Here is a 20,771-nt window from a genome sequence, read left to right on the forward strand (position 1 = left end):
TAGTGTGTATTTTATACTTACAACAAATCTCAATTCAGACTAGCCATATTTCAAGTACTTAGAAGGCACATTTTGCTAGTGGCACTGTATTGAACAGTGCACTTCAGAATGCGATAGAAAAACTCTGGTAAGAGGCTTACTTCCTTTGAGATAAGACGTTTTGTCAGTGTTCCTGAATCTTCCAGCTTGGTGACCCTATTCAGAAAGAAATGAGGTGGCACTGTTGTCCAAAGAAAGTGAGCTGGTCTGTCCTTGATGAGCCATTACTGAACGTAATACCCTGTTGGCATGAATTATGATGATTTAAATGTTTGAGTTTGGCAGCTAAGATGTCACTGATAACTTTTCGAAGAGCAGAATTCTAGGGTTACTTTTTGGAAGAAAGTCAGTCTTGAATGAAGTGTAGAATGTAGAAAGATTTTAAAGAAGAAAGGAGGGCGTCTTAGGCAATAGAAAAAACTGTACCATGTTTCCCTGAAAATAAGACCGGGTGTTATATTGAGTTTTGTGCTAAAAGACACATTAAAATCATGCTAGGGCTTATTTTCTGGTTGGGTCTTATTTTCGGGGAAACGCGCGTATTTCCCCGAAAATAAGACCAGGTCTTGTATGAACTTTTGCTCCAAAAGACGCATTAAAATCATGCTAGGGCTTATTTTCCAGTTAGGTCTTATTTTTGGGAAAACATGGAATGAGTCACGTAGGTAAGGCGCAAGCTGCCCCGTTTCAAGGGGAGGAAACTTAAAAGCCCACCTCTCAGTAGAAGGAGTATTAAAAGTCATGTTATATGAAAAGGATGTTGGAAATAATCTGCCACAGGGACCCTCTCCAATGCCACTGCTACACCCATCTTGCCCCCTTTAGCCTTGCTGTGAGAATGCCCTAGCATGAACACACCATTCTCTCCTAGACACACTTGTGTACAATGGTTCTCTCTTCTTGCCTTATCTGGTAAGCTGCACAGCCCTTAAAGAAAATCTAAGTTCTTCTGCTTAGGCTATGAATGGCCAGCCCTGGCTTTCCACCCAGTTTTTCATTGTCTTCACTTAGTCTTTAATATTAGAGGCATTCTCAAGTGGTGAGCACACCCACGCCTCAAATGTTCTCCCTTTCTTGACTTGTGGAGGAATTGAGAGATGAGAAAGAAAAAGAACAAAAACAAAAGAAAGGAAGCATTTTCTAGCCCTTTACTCCTCTTACCGAAAGGTAATAGCGTTAACACCCAAAGGTGTCCTCTTCAAAAGAGTGAATTCTCCACCTTGGCCAACTGTGAGTTTTTTCTCACAATCTTTCCATTTCTAGGGTGGTCCTCTGTTGCTCTCCTTCTTGGTCTCCAAGGCCAACTGGGTTTCTTTTCCCAAGGAGGAGGGAGGAAGGCTATGGGGCCAACACCATGACTTTTGAGTGATAACTTTCCTAACAACGGCTAAGGCGGCGTTCTGCCAAATCCTCTTCTTCCTGGTGGTTACAAGAAGAGTCCATCCTTTGCCAGAGTCTCATCTTGACCTCAGCTTGGGCACTGAACCTAGGTGCATAATGAGCTTTCACTTACTTTCCTTTTCCTCCTTTCTCTTTCACTGTCACAACCTTCAACTAGAACAAATGAAAATGCCAGCAGCATACGAGTTTAGAGGTGAAGTGTATTGAATTCTGCAACTAATTTACTGTGAAATATGTGTTTAAAAAAGAGCTGTGGAACAGATAGAGGAATAGCAAAAGGGCTAGATATTCAGAAAAGCTAGGTGGTGGGAATTAGGTTGTTCACTATAAAACAAAAATCTTTCAACTTTATTTTTAAAATGACATGTTACAGAAGAAAAACATTCACCATAAAATTATAGTTGGGTACATTTCAGAAGAAAATGTCAGCAGATTTTTAAGGCTTGTGCTTTCTTTCAGTTCAAAAAAAAGTTTCAACACAAACTCTTAGTTTGTGTTAGTGATGTTTGTTTCCCACTTGTTTCCCAAAAGATTTAAAGAAACCAGAAAAGGTCTAACAGCCCCGTATAGAATGTTTTAGTTCTTGCCCTTATATTTCTTAGATTCTTTGGGCTTTTTACATGGCCCTTGTGAGTGTGCTACTGGTGAAGTCATTGTGATAGTGAAAAATAGCTTTATGTGTCATCTCCTAAAGAACCTGGTGGTTGCGACAGTAAGAGCTTCTTACTCCAAAGACAGAATTTCTTGTCCCCACATGTTTCCTACTCTCCCATTTTGATTGAATTGGGTATCCTGAGTCTTTTCCAGACCTGAAATATGGACTTTTTCACCCAGCCATGGAAATATTTGCTTTGTGTGGTTTGTTTCTGTAAGAGGCAAGAAAAAAATAAATTCAAGTTAGCTCTTTATTTTGCATTTATCAATAAAATGTTGCAAGCCCCTGGAAATTGTTGCATTTGAAAAGTCCTTACCTATTTTTCTGAGATGAAAAGAGGAGCAGGTATCTTGTCTTTGCTGTCCTCAAGTGGGGAAGGGCAGCTTGCTGAGGCCTGAGAACTAAAATTATCCCTCCCTGGAGAGGAACCAGCCAATGACCTTGAGCCATAACCACCTCGTAGATCAGCTGCTTTATTCCTTGCCATATTTTGTGGCCTGTGGAGGGAATCAAGTGTCACAAAAGCAGCAAGAGAGCAGTTTGAAGAGGACCCTAGTGGCTCTGCGGGTGAAAAGTGCTGAGATGATCCACTGACCCTTCCCATATGGCTGGAGAATGTGTGGTTTTCCAGAGAGCGTGCAGGTAGCTGGGAGAAGGTCATACTCATAAAAAATAAGCAGCAAGAAACTGATGCAACTGTAGTGTTTTTATACTCCTCGAATAATAATACAGAAGTGTAGAATTTGGATATTTTCTCATTGGAGATACGTATGTTGAAGAGACCTTGTTGAGCTGATAGAAAAATAAAGTCAAACCCTTCCCTCAAGCAATTAGAAGTTTAGTGAAAAACTAGATGATGCTCCCAGTGACTTTTATAATTGCTCGCCTGGCTGGATGCATTATGGCATGGTAGGAGGCATGTGAGCTGTGAAGCCTGGGGCCTTGGTTTTCCCATCTGGAAAATGGGCACAGGATCACCTGTTTCATCAGTTTTGGGAAGTATTTACAAGGAGATGGTGCATATATAGGACTGGTCTTGGAAGTACTCAGTATGTTCATTCCCATTTTCCTTTCCCACGAATGTTCATGAGGCTCAGAACTAATTTCTAGTTAAATTGCCTCTTTCTCCTTCTCTGTAGCCTTCTGCTCTTTCTTCTGTACAAATGTAAAGCAATAAAATGGTCTGCAAAGGACTAGCATTGAGGGGCTCTAGGTATCACATGGTCCTTAGTTGAAGGACCTTCTCCTACCTAATGGTGCTCTTCCCTGTAGGACTTTACCAAGTGACATTTCTGAGGATTCCAGACTGCCTACAGATGCTGCTCTGCTGTTAGGAAGACCATCGCTATATTGAACCACCTTCTATTTTACGTGTTCACAATATTTCTACTTCCCTCCAACTGTATTCGCCAGCACCACTGCTCATTTCTGCCATTCCCAGGGCCTCCAGTCCTGTTTAAAAACCTGGGCTGCTTTGCCTGATACGTCTTTTTAAATTCCTTCTGCCTTTTTAAAGAAAAAGAAAATTGAAGTGAAATTCACATACTAAGAATAACCATTGTAAAATGAAGAATCCAGTGTCATTTAGTACATTCACAGTCTTGTGCAATTACTGCGTCTATCTCGTTCCAAAATATTTTCATCAGCCTCAAAGAAAACTTCATATCCATTTCAGCTGCTCCCCACTTTCCCCATTCCCAACCACTGGCAACCACCACTCTGCTGTCTGACGGTATGAATTTACCTATTCTGGATATTTCATATCAATGGAGTCATACAATATGTGACCTTTTGTGTCTGGCTTCTTTCGCCAGGCATAATGTTTTTAAGATTCATCCATGTTATAGCATGTTTCAGTATTTCCATTTCTTTTTATAGCTGAATAATAATGTCCATTGTATGTATATACCACAGTTTGTTCATCCATCATCTATTAATGGACGTTTGGGCTGTTTTCATCTTTTGGCTGTTGTAAATGGTGCTTCTGTGAACACATGTATACATGTATTTGAGTCCTTCTTTTCAGTTGTTTTGGGTATATACCTAGGAATAAGTTGCTGGGTCATATAGTAATTCTGTGTTTAACTTTTCTGAGGAATTACAAAACTGTTTTCCATAGTAGCTGCACCAGCTTTCATTCCCACCAGCAATGTACGCAAGTTCCAATTTCTCCGCATTCCTGCCAACACTTTTTTTCCTTTTCTTTTTATTGTAGCCATCCTAATTGTTGTGAAATGATACCACATGTGGCTTTGATTTGCGTTCCCTAATGACTAATGACGCTGAGCATCTTTTCATGTGGTTGTTGGCCATTTGTATATCTTCTTTGGTGAAATATCTATTCAAGTCCTTTATCAATTTTTAAGTGGGTTGATTGCTTTTTTGTTGTTAAATTGTAAAAGTTATTTATATATTCTGGACACTTGATCCTTCGCAGAGATATGACTTGCAGATACTCTCTCTCGTTCTGGAGGTTGACTTTTCCATTTTCTCAATAATGTTTTGATGCACAACAGTTTTTAACTTTGATGACATTGACTTTATGTTTTTGTTGTCATGGCTTTTGCTTTCATTGTCATATATAAGAATCCATTGCCAAACCCAAGGTTATGAAGATCTACCTGCTTTATTCTAAGATTTTTGTGGTTTTAAGCTCTTATATTTATGTCATTGATCCATTTTGAGTTAATTTTTGAATATGGTGTGAAGTAGGGGTCCAACTTCATTCTTTTTGCATGTGGATATCCGGTTGTCCCAGCACCATTTGTTAAAGAAACTGTTTTTTCCCACATCGAATGATCTGGGCATCCTTGTCAATCAATTGGCCATGACGTATGAGTTTGTTTCTTGACTCAATTCTGTCCCATGCTCTGTATACCTATCCTTACGCCAGTACCACATTGTTTGGATTCCTGTGTCTCTGTAGTAAGTTTTGCAACCATGAAATACGAGACTTTCAACTTTGCTCTTCTTTTCCAATCTTATTTTGGCTATTCAGGGCTCCCCTTTTTGCTTTTATTTTCTTTTTGTCCTGGAGTGATTCCTGAACTGTGGTGTTTCACCTCAGCAGGAAGCAGCAACCCAGGAAATAGTCATGTAGTTGCATGGGGATTCTTACAGTCACACTAGAATCCTTTCCTTACGAAAGGTCATGCCTAGGAATCTTGATGAGAACTGTGTTGGTGGTATGCAAAGCAAAACCATGCACTGGCTGTCGGGTGCAAGCTCCTTGTTAGAATTCCAGGGAGCCTTTCAGAAGGGAGCATATGTCTGACCTTCCTGTTTGCTGTGATAACTAGATGGTATTCTCTAGTTTACGCATATATTCAGTTGTGTTAGTCATCAACTTCAATTATGTAAATAATTTTTTAAAAAATCCTCTCTTGTATAAAGGAAAGCTGTGACATAGGCATCAAAATCAGGAAGAAGCCAGAAGGTGGTGAGACAGAGCGAGGAGGAAGGCAGGTAATTTTGCCGGGCTCAGCTGCTGGGATGACTCACATTTGTTTCCGGTGTGTTCAACCCCTGTTCCGTTCCTTTGAGAGTAGCAGGACTATATGGGATTTTCCTTTTGGAAATAACTCTTATATGTGAGCTCTTTAAGTATTTGCAGATGACCCTTAAAGTCCTCATCTAATACCGTGTTTCCCAGAAAATAAGACTCGGTCTTACATTAATTTTTGCTCCAAAAGACTCATTAGGGCTTATGTTCAGGGGATGTCATCCTGAAAAATCATGCTAGGGCTTATTTTCCAGTTAGGTCTTATTTTCGGCAAACACAGTAGGAACTGAAAGATTGCTCCTGGCAGGCAAGAGAAAGCGGCTTTAACCCCTAGACACTTGGATAGTGAAAAAGAAACCTATGTGTTTCCCTCCTGACCGTCATTAGAATAGAGTTAGAAGCAGCTGTGTGTGTGTGTGTGTGTGTGTGTGTGTGTGTGTGTGTGTGTGTTTATTTGTATTAAACACTTGAGCAGTGAGTGAAAAGCCAAAAGAACTGCATGAGGAGAATTACTTGGATTAAGACAGATTAAACAAGGTAGCAAGAAACTGGTTAGGTCAGAAGACCGAGGGCCATCTCCAAGTATGTAGGAGGTAACTTCTGGGCTGCTACAGGGCCTCCCAAAAGATGCTTCTTTGTATGCAGGTGTGGGGACAGAGCCAGCAGTGCAGTTTCCAGGCTCTCGGCCTCACATGGAAAGGTGCTGGCTCAGGTAGTAAATGGCCCTCAACTGTGATTGGATGGCCATCGGCTGTGGCTAGTTGGCCGTCAGCTATAACCAGTGAGCCATTGGCCACTAATATAACTGCTGTGGCTACACTAGCGGCAAGTGGGGGCTAGCAAGAAGATGGTGGCTGAGCTAGCAAGAGCAGATTGCCGTTAGCAGGGCAGATTGCAGCTAGCAAGTGGGGTTGGTTGGTTGGCAGACAGAGATGCATATGGCAGGTTGCGGACAGTGTGGCTCCTGCTTCCTGTGTCTCCAACCCAGCCGCCAGCGAGACGATAGTGGTATGACTCCCCTATCTGTGGCTCCGTGGGTGTTCCTTTTTGGCCTCACCATGTCCTGCGTTCTTATGTGGGGAGCAGGACCAGAGACTCCGCCTGACACCCCGTGTGACAGCAGGTGAGACAGAGGCTTTCCTTACTGTCCCAACTAGGTGAGGAAAAGTTTGGGGGAGGGGGGGACATAGACTAGGGCTCCTGAGGCCTTCATACACTGAAAAGGCTGTACTGGAGCTTCTGGAAGTGCAGTCCACCCTGGGCAGAGGGCCTGGTGGGAGCTCTTGCCTGAGAGAACTCCGAGAAGCAGATTCTCAAGGGGCAACAGATATCACCAGGCCTGACTCCGAGACCAGCCAGAACTCATCTCTGACTTCGGTCAGATTATCTTGGTCTTCAGGATTTGGTAGGAGCTCAGAGCATGGCTGTAAGGATACAGTTCTCATCTGATGAAACAAACAAAAAACCACCAATAACACCAACACAAACACCATGCTCTTAGATGGTGCCTGACACAATCAAAGGAACCATTATTTTTAATAAATATATCAAAGGATGGTTCTTAAAGGTTGCTCCATAGAGTAGCCCTTTGCCAGGATTTCTAGGGGAAATGTAGACAACAACCTGCTGTCTAATATACCCACTGTGACACATTATTTCCCAGTGGGAGTGGAAGCATGAGCAACAGTAAAATCTCATTAAACAGGTACAACAAGAAACTCCTCTACTTTGATCTGTGCTTTCAAATCAGTTGTGACGGTAACTACCTGTCATTTTCAGCCACTAAAGTAGACTCAGAAATTCTGCAAACAAAGGAATGATTTTTAGGATGTTGTGCAACCACTGAAGGGGCTTTTATCCCCTGTATGGGCTCACTGCCTTTCAGGGAGTTTACCCTGCAGTGGGGAAAGCCAAGAACTAAAGCACCCACTGCAAGAAGACATGCCAAATGTTAACAGGGTTCCCTCTCAGGATGGCATTGGAGGGAGACATTTCACCTCCTTATTTTATTTTATATCCACCCCCGCAAAGAGTTGAGCCTATTTTTCACTTTACTTGGTATCTTTACTACATAAAAAAATTTCTTACAATATGAATTCTTTGTGTTTAAAACTATTTCTGAAGACTTAAGAAAAGAATGATTAAAGTTATTATCAAGGAGAAACGCTAGGAAACGTATCGCAGTTATTTTTCACAGGCAGTATGTTAGTCATCTAGAACTACCATAACAAAATATCATGGACTTTGTGGCTTAAACAACAGAAATGTATTTTCTCACAGTTCTGGAGGCTGGAAGGCCGAGGTCAAGGTGTTATATGGATAGTGTCTAGCATGTACCAGGCATTGTTCTAAGCACTTGGAAGAAAGCAGTGAACAAGACATATCCCTGGTCTTACAGTTTTGCCTCTGGCCTTTCTTGTTGGCTTACGGATGGCCACTTTCTCTCTATATCCTCATAAGGTCTTTTCGTTATGCATACACATCCCTAGTATCTATCTGTGTGTCCAAATTTTCTCTTGTCATGCAGGGTGTCATCAGGCGGGGTCGCTGGTCCTGCTCCCCACATAAGAACACAGGACATGGTGAGGCCAAAAAGGAACATCCATGGAGCCATAGGTAGGGGAGTCATACCACTATATTCTCTCTGGCGGCTGGGTTGGAGACACAGGGAGCAGGAGCCACACAATCCGCAGCCTGCTGTCCGCTTCTCTGCCAAGCACCCTCACTTGCTAGCTGCAACCCGCCATGCTAACTGCAATCCACACTTGCCAGCCACAATCGGCTGCTAGTGTAGCCACGGCAGTTATGTTAGTGACCAATCGCTCACTGGTTACAGCTGACGGCCAACTAGTCATGCTGATGGCCATCCAATCACAGTTGATGGCCATTTACTACCTGAGTTAGCACCTTTCCATGTGAGGCCGAGAGCCTGGAAACTGCAATCCTGGCTCTGTCCCCACACTCCTCTTATAAGGATACCAGTCAAATTGGATGAGGGGCCCCCACTAAGACCCTCATTCTAATTTAATCACATCTTTAAAGACCCTATGTCCAAATAACAATCACATTCTGAAGTACTGGAGGTTAAAGCTTCAACAGATACATTTTTGGGGAGACACAGTTCAGCTGAGAACAGGCAGCAGGGTGGCAAAGAAGAGTGTAGATAAAGGAGCAGATAAACCAGATAAGTGGATCGAAGATCAGAGCCACAAGGAATAAGGAAGAGTTGTAGGAGAGGAATCCATGTGTTCCTGATGGGAAAGGAACTATTTCCCCAGCTGTATCAGATAACTGTTGCTGCATAACGCACTATCCCAAAAATGGAGTGGCTTAAAACAACAGCAGTTATTTCGCTCACAGTTTCATGGGTTGGCAATGGGCTGGCCTTGGCTGGGAAGTCCTGATGATCTCCATTGGGCTTACTTGTGTGTCTCTGGCCAACTGCTGGGTACACTTAGGACTGTCTCACCTAGGATGGCCTGAGCGGGCATGGCTCATTTCTCCTCCAGCGGGCCAGACTTCCAGCAAGCTAGTTTGAATTTGGTCACGTGGCAGAGAGAGAGAGAGAGAGAGAGAGAGAGAGAGAGAGAGAAAGAGCACACCATCATTTTTGCCATGCTATTCAGTAAAGTCACAGGCCATCCCAGATCAAGAGGTGGGGAAATACTGTAGACCCTTTCAGGTCAATGGTTTGAGACAAGGATTATGTGACTGCAGAGTTCTCTGGCCTATTATATTTTATATTTGTAACAGACTTTGCCTATACTCATGAATCAGAAAATAACAATCTGGAAAGGAATTACCCGTCCATTTATTTACGAGTGGTGGGTCTCTTTTCCTAAATTGGAATGAATAGTTTACTTAGAACGTTGAGTTCAACTGTGGTGTCTAAGTTTCCTGCATGGCTTGGTTTAGCCAGCTAGCTCATCGGGAAAATCGTAGTCTAGAGAACACTGAGTGAGAGCTCCGTTTCCTCCCTGAATGTAACCTCTGGAAATAAAGTATCCTAATAGAAACCTCCAGCTATTATTGCATGGGAACAAGCCTCATGAAAGCGGTAACAGAAGAACAGAACCTCTGGGATCTTGCGTAGAGAGGCTGCTGAGAAAATCCCACTATAACCCCTTCTATGGGAGAACGTGCTTCACATAAACCCTCTTAGAAGAGAGTTACCTTCCTCTCACTAGATATACTAGTCTCCATGTGGCGCTTTAAGTTAAATCTCCCTCGAATTAATTCAGCATTTCATATTTAAAAACACTGTCTAGCAGCTGCTCTTTGGCCTCACAGTGGTAATGCTCCCCATGCACTGAATTTCCATGGACAAGGAGAAGACCCTGTTACCATCTTCTGGGGCAGAGAACAGAAACTGGTGTGTAGAGTCTAAAATTTTCAATATTAAAGTTTCATATTTGAAAAGCAAAAATAAACCTATTGTTTTAGTACCTTTACCTAGAAGAACGGTTCAGCAGATTCTTGTCAAGTTAAACATACACTTGCCATATGACTCCAGCAATTTCACTCCTAGGTGTTTTTTCCTCAGAGAATGAAACCTTTTGTCCACACAAAGACTTATAAAGGAATGTTTATAGTAGCTTTGGTCTTTATAGAAAAAACTGGAAACAACCAAATGTCTACCAACAGGTGATGGATAAGCACGTGATGCTATATGCATGCCACAGAGACTGCTTCGTAATAGAAAAGGGATAAATTACTAGTACAAACAACAACTTGGGTGAACCTCACAAACATTCTGCTGTGTGAAAGAAGGGATACATAAAAGGGAACCTGCTGTGTTATTTCATGTATAGGATGTTCTAGAACAGCAAATGTAATCTGTAGTGACAGAGACCAGGTCAGTGTTTGCTTGAGGCTGGCATGCCTGTGGGGTGGAGCTGGCAAAGGGGCCTGAAGGAACTTTTGTGTTGATGGCAAAGACTCTAATATCTTGATTGTGATGCTAGTTACATGGGTGCATTTTATTATCTATGACATATACCTCAATACATTTGGCAATTTGTGGGGAATTGCCCGTGTTTCTCATCAAACAGACATTACATGAGGGCATTGTAAAATTTTGATGATTATCACAGGAGCATATAGGTTTGAAAAGATTAAAGCTTTCTAGAAGCTACCGTTAGACTAGGCTTATTTGGTAGACTTATTTGTCTCAAAATTGCCCATTGTTAGAAACAGTGGGCAAGAACAAGCAAATGAACCATTTAGAGTCTCATCATATTTAGACCTGGCTCATGTGACTAAGCCAACATCTTTTTAATGAAAACCAAATTTTTAAAATTCTTTAACAGAAGTGCAGAAACTTTACTTATATTGTTGAACTATGGTAGCTCCAGCTGGGTAAAGTTCGTAAGTAGGTCATTTTCGATGTCCAATGCAGTTCAAAAGAGTAAAGATCAGGTTTATTGTTCATAAATGATATATTCACATCAAACAAATCTTATTCTTTGATGAACACCAAAGTGTCTTAAAAGTGGGTATGTTTTTTTTGTTTTTTTGTTTTTTTTTATGTATACAATACAAGGTATAGAGGGGACAAAAGTAAATCAGACAAGAGAAAAACAGTGTCACAATTATTTGGATGTGTCTAATCATGTAGAACCTGCTGCTAAAGTCCTTTTAGATCTGCTCACTCTCTGATTGTTTAAAAGATAAAACTGAGAGAAAAATATGTTTGTCATATGTTGATTTGGATTCAATACTGGATATAACTTAGTAACAGCAACTTCTTTTCTTTTAGCATCAAAGGGTTTATTAATTCTCAGATGTTATTCCTGCCCCAGAGTGCCAGAGACAGTGATTTCTATTGTCAAAGTCTGGTGATGCTAAAACGGAAGCAGATTTTGGTTGGCTTTTTAGCCAAAATATAGTCAGCTTGGAGTGACTAAAATGTGTCTCATTTTAATTTTGTTTTGATAATTCAGAAATGAGTTTCAGATTTTATCTTTTTAAAGTTTAAGTATTAAATGATGGTGAACCCCCCAAATTTTTACAGTTCCCTCTTCATTAGTGTTTTCTAAATGGCTTTTTTTTTTTTTTTGTATTTTCTGTGATTTATTCATTCGTTAAGCAAATGTTTTTCAAGTGTCTGCCATGTGCTAGGCTTGTTCTAAGAACTTGCAAGCAAGCAGTGAACAAGATATATCCCCAATCTTATAGAGTAACACTTTCTAGTAGGAGGAGATAGATAATAGAAAAGTAAACAAATGAAAGAACAAGATAATTTCATGTAGTGATAGCATTAAGGGAATAAAATGAGATCATATGATAGAGGCTGACTGGGGTAGGGTAGGTGATTCATTTGAATTTATAATCAGGAAGGTTGTACTAAGAAAATGGCATTTGAGCTGAGACTCAAATGATAAAAAAGAGCCAGCCATGTGAAGAAGGAGGGGCTGAACTTTCAAGACAGATGGAGCAGTAAGTGCAAATGTTCTAAGGTAGAGATGAACTTGGTATATTCAGATAACAGCAGCCAATGGGGAGCAAATGGTAGATGAAGTCAGAGAGGTGGGCAGCAGCCAGATGGTGTGATTCCCTTTAGATCTTAGAAAGGAGATCTTTATTTTATTAATTAATTAATTAACTTAATTAATTAATTTTTTAGTTAAAGTTTATTGGGGTGACAATGGTTAGTAAAGTTACATAGGTTTCTGGTGTACAATTCTGTGATACATCATCTATATATCACATTGTTCACCGCTCAGAGTCAGTTCTTCTTTCCATCACCATATATTGGATCCCTTTCACCCTCATCAACCACTCCTCTCCGGAGATTTTTATTTTTGATATTTCTATTTTTTTTAAAGGAATGGGAAGTCATTGATAACATGGTCTAATTTATATTTTAGAAAATCACTTCTGGGAGTGAGAATGAATTGAGGGTGTGGCGATGGAAACAAGCTTGGGAACGATAAGCCGGTTAGGAGGTTGTTATTGGATCAACCCAAGAAAAAAAGACTATGGTGCCTTTGACCTTGGTGCCAGCGGTGGTGATAGAGAGAAGTCGGCAGACTTGGAAACCATGCCAGCAGCTGATGAATATGGATATGTACAGTGAACAGGAAGGTCAGGGAGGCGTTGGAGATGACTCCTAAGGGTGCCGTATTGAACCATGGGTGAGAAATTGACTGATGTGGGAAAGACTAAAGAAAAAACATAGATTTTTAAAACTCAAGTGTTCGGCTTTAAACTTTAAAATTTTAAAGTATAGCATTACTATATGCTTAGTAAATATTCAAGTGTTAATATCAAGTAAGAAGTTGGATACATAAATCTGGAGCTGTTGGATATATGAGAGCTAGGGATAGAAAAGTGAATGATGGGAATAGAGATGGCATTTAGAGATTTGGGACCATCGGAGATCACCTAGGAAGAGAGAATGCACAGAGAAGAGCCCCAGGTCATTCCAACATGTAGAGGTTAAGCTCGCAAAAGAGGACATGACTGAGGGCAAATGGCTGGTGAGCTCAAGAAAAACTAGGAGAGTGGGGAATTGCTGTCACCAAGAGAAGAGAATGTGTCAACAAGAGGAGAGTTGTTAACTGGGCCAAAACTGTTAAGAAGGTTGATGGGGACAGAAAAATGACCCTCAAATTTCACAATATGGAGTTCACTGAGAACTTGGACAAGAGAGGAGATTTCTAATTGGAGAGAGAGAGAGAAAGAGAGAGACAAGTGAGGACTGAAGTCTGTTTATGTTGACACTTTTAAGACGTTGGATTAGAGACAATATTATCATTGAAAAGGCGTACGGGGAGGGGAGGCCAGAGGTTTAAAGACACCATATGAAATAATCATTTTAGAGAGAAGAGTAAAAATACTAAAGAAGGATTATTGGACAATCTTTGAATGATCCATGGAGATTTGTGGTAGAGTCAATGAATGGTAGGTCTCAGAGAGACTGGGAATTGTTGGACTTGGTGTTATAATAGTAGAGAAGGTAATGAATGGTTAGGCAGGGAATGGATGCTTGCACATGTTTTTAAAGGGAGTACAGTGGCTGGTGATTTCAAGGTCAAGCAAATGTCCATGTACAAGGGTGACAGAAGCTGGGTGGACAAAGATACCATTTGAGGTTAAAAAGTTCAGGGTCTTAACCTCGACCTTTGCTTCTATTAGGCCATAAATGTTAAAATGTATTAATCCATATTTTACAGAAAATTATATAATAGTGTCTAAGACCCCTTGATATAAACCAACTCTATTTCTGTAAGAGAGACATTTCTTTAATGGAAACATGACTTCCAGTGGCCAACAAACTATACAATTATAGCCTCAGGCATCCAAAAAGACAGACCACTTTCCCAGTTCTCTTTTCAAAAATCCCTGGGAAGATAATGAATGGCCAAACATTGAGCCTGGGGTTTACACAGTAGCAGTCAGCCTTGGCTGGCAAGGTTCCCAGATGAAGAGGCAGGTTATTGGGCATATAAGCCCACGAATGCCTCCGACAAACACCAGTTGGTTTACGTCATTCAGTGGGTAAGAAAGGCTCGAGCTAGACGCACTTCATGGACACACTTTTATTGAAGAAGAATTAATGTAATTTAGACTGCACAGTCACTGTTTTTGGCCTCTTTCACTAGTGGTCTGGATCTTATTAACTTACCTTTCCGGTTTAGTTCAGCAGGAAATTTAGCAGGCTCTGATCGCCTTTATCTATTCCAGGCCAAAAATCTCCGTTGTCTAGATACCTTCGTTGGTCTATTATTTATTTGTTTATAACATCTCTTTATTACAAGATAACGAACATACTGTGAAAGTACACACATCGTAAGTGTACAGTTCATTGGATTTTAATAAAGTGAATGCATCCAGGTAACCTGAAAAAGACAGGGTATTCCCAGTACCCCAGGAGCCCCCCTCATGACCCCTTCAGTCACTGTCCCTTCCTTAAGGGTAACCTCTCTTGTGACTTCTTACTCCATAGATTCATTTTCTCTCTTTAGGTTTTGACATTTGCCTAGGAGAACCTGGTTATGGTGAGCAGGTATGCTGGAAAAAACGAAGAACATTTAAATGACCTATTATAGATCTGTGCTTTCTTCCAAGGCCTGACATTTTTGCTGCTATTCCCCTCCCAGAGAAAGGAAGAATAACCTTCCAGCATAAAGAATGACATTACCCTCAAAGGCTGCTAGTAATTATGTCATGATATGAATTGATAGGACACATAGTTCCTTTTCTAGTGTCCAGGCTTTCTCTCTTGCTTTTGGTTTTGGTTGTTTTTTTTTTTTTTTTTTTCTTTTTTCCAAAGACAAATCTCAAGAACCTTTTCTACGAGAGTCTTACAGGGAACAGCCTAGGCTGATGGTACAAGGCAGTGTTTAATCTTTCCTTCGTGTGTCTGTAATGGAGACAGCTCTTCTGATAAAGGTTACAGATGCTGACTTAAGTGCTCTTCTGTCCTTTTGTGACAGAGCAGGGCTGGGCGATGTCAGACACCAAGGCAGGGTTTTCCTGGACTCATTTTGAATTGATGGGAGAGGCACTTAGTCCAGACAAGTGGGAGCATTCTACACAAGTTTCTATGGAAACTAACAATGTCATAAGAGCTCAATGGCTGGATGCTTTTTCCTCTAAAGGTGGCTTAGGTTGTATGATTTTGAATAAAACTTGGCCTGGAAGAAACAAAAGAACAAGATCCTGTGTTTCATGGAAAGAACAACTGAAATATGTGCTATTTACCCAATAGCATACAGATTGTTCTAGTTACGCATCTGCCCTCATATGTCATCATGATATCTATGTGATAGTTGTTTTTATTCTACTAACTTCCCTAAATAATTCCTGAAGGATATATTTGGTGTATCACAAAAATACAGATTGTGGAATAATGGGTCACTTTCCCACAAGTCTTGAGGTCTTAAGAGACAATGAATGAAAAAAGACAAAATAAGAACTTTAAAACATAGTCTTTCTAAATTATATGTTTTATTTTTCCTCACATTTACCCTCTGTCTTTTATCTACTGGAGTATAACTTACATATGAAAAAATACATAAATCATAGTTTAAGATTTTTTGATTTGTACATATACATCCATATAACCACTTCCCAGGTCAAGACGTATGTGTGTGTGAGTGTTTAAATGACCTGTAGTCTGTACACACACACACCTCTCATAACCTTTGTTAGCTTTGTGTGGTTAAGGATTATTTTGTCACATTCCTAATTTGTGCCACCATATGCAGTCACTCATGTTGTACAGTACACAACCTGGGAAACCATTCGGGGCAGCCTAATTTCTAAGCCCTCCAACATGCTTCGTAGATATTCACTGAATTGAATTTGAGTTTAGCAGAGTTCACTAACCAGAACAGGTTTGCGTATCTGGCTTGCAATTTAGGGTTAAGAAGGATCTCCCCTAATTCAGATCAGCTGCTCTTGTTAGATTTACTCATCAAATACTTATTGAGCCCTTCCTATTTCTAAAGCCTTCCTCCAGATATTGTCATCTACAAACATAAGTCAGACAGAGAATATGCCTTCCCACAGCTTCTAGACTACAGTTAAAGTTAAGCAATGCAAATAAAAAATTACAAATCAGGATAGAAAGTTCTACAGTATGTAAAGAAGGTAAAGACAAGCCAGCTAAGCATCCGTCATCTTGAAGATAGAAGGGTTGGGCAGAGGGAGAATGGAGGCCAGAAAGGACAACAAGGATATAGGAAAAAGGAGGCAGTTCCTTGGGCTGCAGCCTAAGATAACCAGAGGGAAGTTATGGGAGAAAAGGAGGGTGACGAGGGTCTGCTTCAAATAAGAAGGGTCCTGAATATCATGCTAAGGAGTTTGGATTTTTCTCCTGCAGGAGCCTGTTACTCGTGGTATTGTTGAGGGACCAGCAGCATCCCCGGAGCTTGTTAGAGATGCTGAATCTCGGGCCCCACCCAGTTTACTGCCTCAGAATCTCGGGGCTGAGGCTCAGTAGCCTGGGTTTTTCCCAAGTGCTGCCGGTGGTCCTTACGCACGCTCCTGATTGAGAAGCACCACACTAGCTAGCCCACAGCTCCTGAGAACACAAACCAGTAGTGTGGACAAAGTTGCTCAACAAAAGAGGAATTTTAAGTAGTGTTAATATATTTTTTGTGCAGAAGTGAAGTGTTGAATTTGACAAAGCTAGAAACTTTTCTTTACCATGGGATTCCCAGAACCCAAAGCATGCTAATGTAGATAGTGAATCTCCCAGTGGGAGTTACGGTATGCAGTGTTTTCCAAATTGTTTTTCCATGGAAACCTTTCCCTTTTTTTTTTTCTAGTGTTTTCATAAGAACTAATGGGGGCCTTAATATTGCTTGGGATACTCTTGGGGACACACGACTGTGGGCAGTGATGAGCCAAAGAAAATTTTTCATTAGGAAAGGAACGGAATAGATGAAAGAAACAGTGCTGTGTGAATAGTCATTTCAAAGCCTGTGGGTTGAGCCAATTGGGTTGGTTGGGAGGCTGGAAGCAGGGGCTGGAGGTTTGAGACAAAGGAAACAATGAGCTTGCACAGCAGTAAGCAGGTTCCTGGAGTGGTCCAGGTGACAGCGTGAGAATGGCTGTATTAGAAAGGTGATGCTGGGGGGTTTGGGGGTGGGGATATTGCAGGAAGGACTTGGAGCCTATGGAAGTAGCACCAGCATACATTATCTTAACATTCAATGGTGAAGGCATTCTGCTGTCACTTCACTACCAGAAAATAGTTTGTGGCCTACAACGATGGTTTCTAACATTGGAAGTGGTCCGGTGCTGAGAGTGTAAGGGACTGCCGGGTTGATGGACATGGGCCACGGCACATGTGCTGTGCAGCAGGAGGTGGATGCAACACCCTAGAGGTACAGCTCCTCCGATGTGGGTGTAGTTGTCTTTCCGTGCAGAGCGGGAGCTCTGGAGGCAGCAGAGCCTTTGACGTCCCAGTCTGATCTTACCGTTCGAGTCCTTTCTCCAGATGACCATATCACTGGGTAGGTAACACCATACTTGTGCATGGTTGCTGCCTCCTTGATTTTCCAAGGCGTAAAAGGAAAGTGGAAATTGGCAGCAGTGTCTCATTACTGAGGCTTTTAGTGCAGTGTTCCGTGCTCTAAATGATGGTGCTCAAAGACAGTGAGGTTGTATTTGAGGGACTTTCCAATTTATCTTTAAAAATGCCCTCTTCTGCCCCTGGATGGCCAGCTGGGTCATTTATGTTCAATAATAATTCAGTATGGAAAGTGTAACATTTTAGTTATATTTTCAGTAAGAGGAATGTATGCATATGTAAAAAAAAAAATAGTGAAGAAAGACGTGCTGAAATGAATCAATTCCTGCACGATCACACATCCAATTCTTTGGAGGCAGTCACTGTAATCATTTCTGTCTTGAAATCTTGTCCTGCTTGTTGCTCTAACCTAAAGTATATCCTCTTCCTTCCAGGACCCAGTTGATGAGTTTTGGACATTAATTATTGACTTATTGAATCAATTATGAATTTAACTCACATAAATGACAGCCTAGCTTTTTGATAATTACATTACCGTCTATAGTTCTTCCGTCAGTGGCCTCTGTTCTTGAACCTCTATTTCTTATTCAATATTTGAAAGTCTGCCTTGCCTCCCGCTCCGTGTAAGGTGGTAGGTAGTAGTGTTTGGTCCACTGTCCTTCCCTGGAACTTTCTTTCACTTCCTCTTCTCTAAACAATCCTCTTACTTTAACATTGTCAAACATTAGAGTATTTCCTCTGTTGTTTTTTCACATCATATATCATGATAGTTTTCCCATGTCATTATATATTCATTACAAACTGGATTTTTAGTGGATGCACAGTAGCGATTGTTAAACATGCCTCATGTTTTCCTTAACCATACTGTTTCCCTCTGCCCCCCTTCTGTTCAGTTTTTCCTTCCATTCTCTGCAACACAGTCCATTATAAATAACTTTATACCCTCAGTCTTTTAGCCTTTGCTCTTTCTGTAACTATTTAGAAACCTCCCGTGCTTTGTCCAGCTTGACTCTTCCTCCTGTCCTCTGCACCAGCCAGCGCCAAGCCATGCCCACTGCCACCCCCTCCTCCCGTGTTCTGGACGGCAAGTTTCCCTGCGCTGACCTCAGACAGTTTTACCTCCCTTTTAGTCTCTACCTTCTAATGTTGCTCTGGACTGTTGGTCCTCTTCAATTATCAAACAGTTCTCTTCTTTATTCTTTACTTTCACTTCATTTGGCGGCTCCGGGGAATCTATGGGAGAAAAGAGAGAGGAAGGGAGGGGAGACAAACATATGAGTTCGGTCCAACAACCATAGCCACTTAGGATATACTTTTGTTGTCTGCTGTCATGGGCTGTGGTACACAGCAGCGCTTTGTTATTGTGCTTCTGCATGGTAGCAAAGAATTGAATTATTTTAGTCACAAAAATATTATGTAGCCCACTGAATCAGTTACATTCCTTCCTCTATAACCCTTCTTAAGGTTATAGAATGAAAGAAAATACCTGTGGAAGAAATAGTTAAGCTTAGTTTTCTTTGAAATATGAGCAAAACAAGTAGTAAATAAAAAATAGGTAGGAAAAATTTTCCAGTGAGATTAATTTTATTGTCTAACTACAAAGGAACTACTCACACGAATGGGGAAGCCTTCTCCGATTTCTTTGATTCCAGTAAGGATTTTATGGGTCAGGTAAATACTGTTGCCTGTCTCCCCTGGTTCCTGTTTATTGTGCCCATTCACACCCCTCCTTTGCATTTCTTCTTATGAGTGAAGCAGGGATTGGTGAATGAGTCTGCCAATCATTCTTTTATTCATCTTATGGCAAAACAGTAACAGCGCCTGCACACCCCCCAAAACTCCTTAAGAGAAACCAGTGAGCCAAAAGCAGAATGGGAAACAAAATTGGCCAAGCATAAAAGAGAGGGAAATGAAAGAACTAGATTAGCGTTGACCAACACGGAATATGATTTCCAATTCAGGATCGTTATGCGATGAATCAGCAGATGCATTCAAGCACTATGCCCAGAGTGCCAATGGAAACCGGAAGCTTGAAGCCAAGGGCATAACTTGGAGAGGCCCAAATGAGGATAGCTCCTTCCCTAGAGAGCAGGTCTCGGTAGGAGCCAGACAGGGAAGAGTCTTGATGAATTTCTTAGAATCAGAGACTTGAGTGGAGGCATAACTAGAGTGTCAGGCACTGTATTAGTTCTCCATTGCCACAATAATGCTGCACGGTCATCACCCCAGAGCCTCAGCTTATAATAATTAACATTTATTTTTGGTCACAAACTTATGGGCCAGCAGGGCCTTTTTGCTGGTGTGGTCTAGGCTTGTTTGGGCTGACGCATGCATTTGTGGCCAGCTAAATGGGTCAGTTGGGGGCTGGCCTATCTTGGGTGACTCAGCTCTGTTCCATGGGGTCTCTCATGCTCTGTCAGGTTAGCCTGTGTTTGTTCATGTCAGCTGAGCAAGGTGCCAAGAGAAGGAACAGAAGCGTGCAAGGCTTCTGAAGTCCAGGCTTAGAACCGGCACATGTCACTTCTTCAATTGGTTAGCCAAAGCAAGTCCCAAGGCCAACCCCTGAGTCAGAATGGGAAGAGACCTCAAAGTTACAGGACAAAGGAAAAGGATGCAGAGAGGCTGTTCATCGGAAGCATCAAAGCAATCAGCCACAGGCTCTTGTACCAAATATTGTGCCTGGGGGACAGGGCAGTTATTTGGTTAGACTCATGGGAGATGATATTAACCAAATAACTGCACTGTCCCCCAGGCACAATATTTGGTACAGGAGCCTGTGGCAGATTGCTTTGATGCTTCCTGGGAGATTCACCAGGATGCATCAGAAACAATCATCATGAGATCAGATTTTAAGAAGAGGAATTGGGATGGAACCCCCTCCAGGCTTTGGGGAAAGGAGCACATTCTCCTACAGGCAAATAAAAACAAAGGGAGGGCTCATGGGTCCCTTAACAAGCTTTTCTCAGGATGATAATTTATGTGAACCTTGGAGAGGTCCTTTCCATCTTAGGGAATCTAATCCAATATGAACAGTGGCTCAAGCTTCCTAAGTTTGGCATTTTCTGATTTCCAAGGGTTGAGGGAAGAGGGCTCAGGGGGCCTATATGAGACTCTCACACTCTGTCCTGGGTTCATGCAGATTAGCTGGGGCTTTTGTAGATGGAGGTGCTCCTTCCCCACACTCTACC

The 20,771-nt window shown here is 41.5% G+C and overlaps 1 protein-coding gene and 1 long non-coding RNA gene across 10 annotated transcripts in view; one reads left to right on the forward strand and one right to left on the reverse strand.

Annotated features, from left to right (window-relative positions):
• Positions 1-20,771, forward strand: part of PLCB4 (phospholipase C beta 4) — a 398,844-nt gene that overhangs the window by 148,137 nt on the left and 229,936 nt on the right. The gene's annotated exons all lie outside the window — the stretch shown is intronic.
• On the reverse strand, positions 1,817-19,284 carry LOC109449031 (uncharacterized). Its single transcript, XR_002137629.2, has 4 exons — positions 19,198-19,284; positions 18,721-18,816; positions 2,412-2,592; positions 1,817-2,306 (listed from the first exon to the last, which is right to left on the reverse strand). It is a non-coding gene; the product is annotated as an uncharacterized LOC109449031 (long non-coding RNA).

This window comes from Rhinolophus sinicus, linkage group LG13, assembly GCF_036562045.2.
Source record: "Rhinolophus sinicus isolate RSC01 linkage group LG13, ASM3656204v1, whole genome shotgun sequence".
Taxonomy (NCBI): Eukaryota; Metazoa; Chordata; class Mammalia; order Chiroptera; family Rhinolophidae; genus Rhinolophus; species Rhinolophus sinicus.